This window comes from Saccopteryx leptura, chromosome 3 (genome assembly GCF_036850995.1).
Source record: "Saccopteryx leptura isolate mSacLep1 chromosome 3, mSacLep1_pri_phased_curated, whole genome shotgun sequence".
Lineage (NCBI taxonomy): Eukaryota > Metazoa > Chordata > Mammalia > Chiroptera > Emballonuridae > Saccopteryx > Saccopteryx leptura.
The window spans coordinates 215708290-215712206 of NC_089505.1; the positions used below are offsets into that span (position 1 = coordinate 215708290).

General features: G+C 35.7%; 1 pseudogene; it reads left to right on the top strand.

Moving 5' to 3' along the window:
- The first annotated feature begins 585 nt into the window (after positions 1-585).
- On the top strand, positions 586-1260 carry LOC136398410 (cytochrome b-c1 complex subunit Rieske, mitochondrial pseudogene; annotated as a pseudogene).
- Positions 1261-3917: the final 2657 nt, after the last annotated feature.

Here is a 3917-nt window from a genome sequence, read left to right on the forward strand (position 1 = left end):
TGCACCCCAACTGGGACCCAGCCTGCAAGCCCACTAGGGGGCGATGCTCTGCTCATCTAGGATTGCTGCTCCATTGCTCAGCTATTTTAGCACTGAGGAGAGGACATGCACGCATCCTCAGTGCCCTGGGCCAATTTGCTCAAACCACTGGAGCCATTGCTGCTGGAGTGGAAGACAGAGTGGCAATGGAGAAGCAGATGGGCTTTCTCTCCTATGTGCCTTGACAGGGAATGGAACCCAGGACTTGTACACATAGGCAGATGTTCTACAGCTAAGCCAACAGCCAGGACCTATATTGTAATATATTTTTTGTTAAACGTGTGTGAAAGTTTGCTTTTACTGAAATATAATTCAAATAATATAAAATTCCCCATTTTAATAGGTACAGTTTACCCATGCCTCCCAGTGCCTTCCTGTTCCTTGGTGGTGTAAGGTCATCCCTGTGATCTCCGTGGCATTTGGAGCAGCTGTCACCGAGTTTTCAGTTGCCATGTTGTTGGTTGCCGTCCCTTCAGTCCCCTTCATTCTTGTCCTGCCAGCGACGTCCTGCAAGATGGACAGCTTGTGCTGGCTGTGGTGCCCACGATGGGGGAGAAACCAGCCCTACACATGAACTGGCCCTTCCTCTGCTGGAAGTCTCTCAGTGGCCAAGTCATAGTGCGACCTTTGGTTGTCATAGGAGCCTCAATGTTAGTGCTTCTAGTTGTTGATCCCATACAGACATCAAAAGGCCTAACTTCTTTGCTTATTGTTGGCTGATGTGTTGGATAGTACAACGTTTTCTAAAGAGAGTACAGAGGCAAGAAATGTTTTCTGCTATTTGTAACTGCTACAACTAAGGTGGCTGTAGCATACACTGCCAAGAATGAAGTTTACCAGTTTGTTTCCAGCATGAGTACTTCTGCGGATGTGTTGCACATGTCCAAGGTTGAAATCAAGTTATTCAGTATCCCAAAAAAACATGAACATGGCTTTCAAATGGAGAGGCAACCTTTGTTTGTGCATTGTAGAACCAAGAGAGAAGTTGACCAGGAAGCTACAGTGGACATGTCCCAATTGAAGGATGAGGCATGTTTTATGCCCATAGGTGTTTTCACTCATCTTGGTTGTGTGCCTATTGCAAATGTAGCAGGTTTGGGTGTTATTGCTACCCTTACCATGGAGGGTACTATGGGTACGATTTGAAACGGACCTGCAACTCTCAACCTTGAGGCTCCTTCTTGTGATTTCACCAATGATAACATAGTGATTGTTCACTAGAGACTTGAACATAAGTCACAGGCTCTCTCAGCCTTCGTGTCACCTCAGAAGAGTTATTTGAGAGCAGGTTTTCTGAACTTCAAGTTGGTTTATTTTGAATATTTAAGATTTTCTAATAATGTTTCTGCTAATGTTAATGAAGTAAAGCGAATTTAATGTTGAATATTTTCTAATAAAGTCACTATTAACCATTGTTGACTCAAAGAAAAAAAAATGTGAAATTTATTGGGTTTTAGTATATCCACAAAGTAGTTTAACCACTCCTATTCATTAATACCTATACATTTTTGTTACTCCCTCAAAATCCTTCTATTTTTATAATTGTTAGCAGCCACAATTCCAATCCCACAGCCTTTCATCTCATATAATGGAATTATACAATATATGTGGCCATTTATGTCTGTCTTCTCTTACTTAACATAATGTTTTCAACGATCATCCATGTTGTAGTACATATTAGTACTGCAGTATTAAATGTGCAAGAAAGAAAAAGGAAAGAAAAAGAGGAGGTATATAACAATGACTTGTGAATTTTAAATCATCTTTGCATCCTTATAATATATCACATTTAATCACAGTTATTGTTTAATTGGACTCAACAATGTTTTGTTAAGAATTTTGCCTTTATATTCATAAGGAATTTTGCCCTGTAATTTTCTTCTTGTAGTGTTCTTGTCTGATGTTGGTATTATGGTACTGTTGACCTCATCAAATGAGTTTGGTAGTGCTTTCTCCTTTTGTATATGTTGGAAGATTAGAGAAGTATTGGCATTGATTCTTCCTAAAATGATTCATAGAATTCACCAAAATTCTATGAATTTGGTTCTGTATTTTTCTTTATTGGGAGAATAATTATCACTAATTCAATTATATTACTAGTAATTGTCCATTTTGATTTTCTATTTCTTCCTGATTTAGTCTGTTTAAGTTGTACATATTTTGAATTTATGTACTTTTCTTAGATATTCTAATTTTTGGCACATAGTTGTTTATTGTTTATTATTTGCATTCTTATGGCATCAGTTATTACATCTCCACTTTCACTTTTAATTTTATTCATTTGATGCTCTCTAACACACACACATACACACACACACTTTGTGGTGTCTACCTAATGATTTTTTAATTCTGTTCTTTTTTAAATTCCTTTTTAATTATTTAAAAATTTTAATTTAAGTATAGTTTGTATTTTATTTTATTACTTTCAGATACACAATATAGTGATATGATATTTTTGTACCTTAGACCATAATCACCCTACTAATTCTAATAATCATCTGTCACTATGCAAACTTAGTACTATATTATTGATCATTTCTGCTTCCTTTTTTATCCATTTACCCACATCTGGTCTGCTGGTAACCATCCCTCTCCCCTTTTTTTTCTGTTTTTATGAGTCTGTTTTTGTTTTCTTTGTCAACATCACTTATATACTCAAGGGCAAAATCTTGTTGTTTGTGAAAAAATGGACTAACATAGAGAGTATTATGCTAAGTGAAATGTGAGGCAGAAAAAGTCAAATATATGATAACATTTATATGAATACTCTAAAAACAAAACAAAATAAAATTTTGTTACTATATTTAAAAAAACAGTTCTAAGCTTTATTGATTTTTTAATGTATTTTATTGATCTTCATCTCTATTTATTTTATTTCTAGTCTGATTTCTTTTTTCCTTCGTTCTCCCAACTGTAACTATTTTTTAAGTTGCTATACAGGTGATAAATTCCTTCAGCTTTGCTTACCTGTAAAACTCTTTATATCTTCTTAAATTCTTAAGGACAATTTTGACAGATACTATACTTTTGGTTGAAGGTTTATCTTTTAGCACATTAAATATTTCATGCTGCTTCCTTTGTCCTTTAAACTTTCTGCTGAAAATCAGCTGATAGTCCATGCTGGTTCTCTTGTATGTAACAAGTTTTTTTATTCCTTGCTATTTTTAGAAAAGCAAATTAAATTCAGCAGAAAATAGAATCAGTGATCTTAAATACAGAGCAGTGAAATGCACCTGATAATGTCAGCAAAGAAAGAAAAAATAGAGAAGATAGTTTAAAGGACACCATAATAGACTAAAGTAGGGTCCCAGAAGAAAAAATAGAAAGGGGAAAAAACTTATTTGAAAAAATAATGTTTGAAAACTTTCCCTAACTTGGAAAATAAATACACCTTCAATTATGAGATGCCCAGAGAGTTTGAAAGAAGATGAGTTGATAGAAATCCACAAATTATAATTAAAATGTTAAAAAACAAAAAAAGTTCTAAAACACAGAATTTATTACTTTAGATCAGGGGTCCCCAAACTTTTTACACAGGGGGCCAGTTCACTGTCCCTCAGACCATTGGAGGGCCAGATTATAAAAAAAAACTATGAACAAATCCCTACGCACACTGCACATATCTTATTTTAAAGTAAAAAAAAACAAAATGGGAACAAATACAATATTTAAAATAAAGAACAAGTAAGTTTAATTCAACAAACTGACCAGTATTTCAATGGGAACTATGCTCCTCTCACTGACCACCAATGAAACAGGTGCCCCTTCCAGAAGTGCGGCGGGGGCCAGATAAATGGCCTCAGGGGGCCACATGTGGCCCGCGGGCTGTAGTTTGGGGACCCCTGCTTTAGATGAATCAGGAATGGGCGATAGGAATG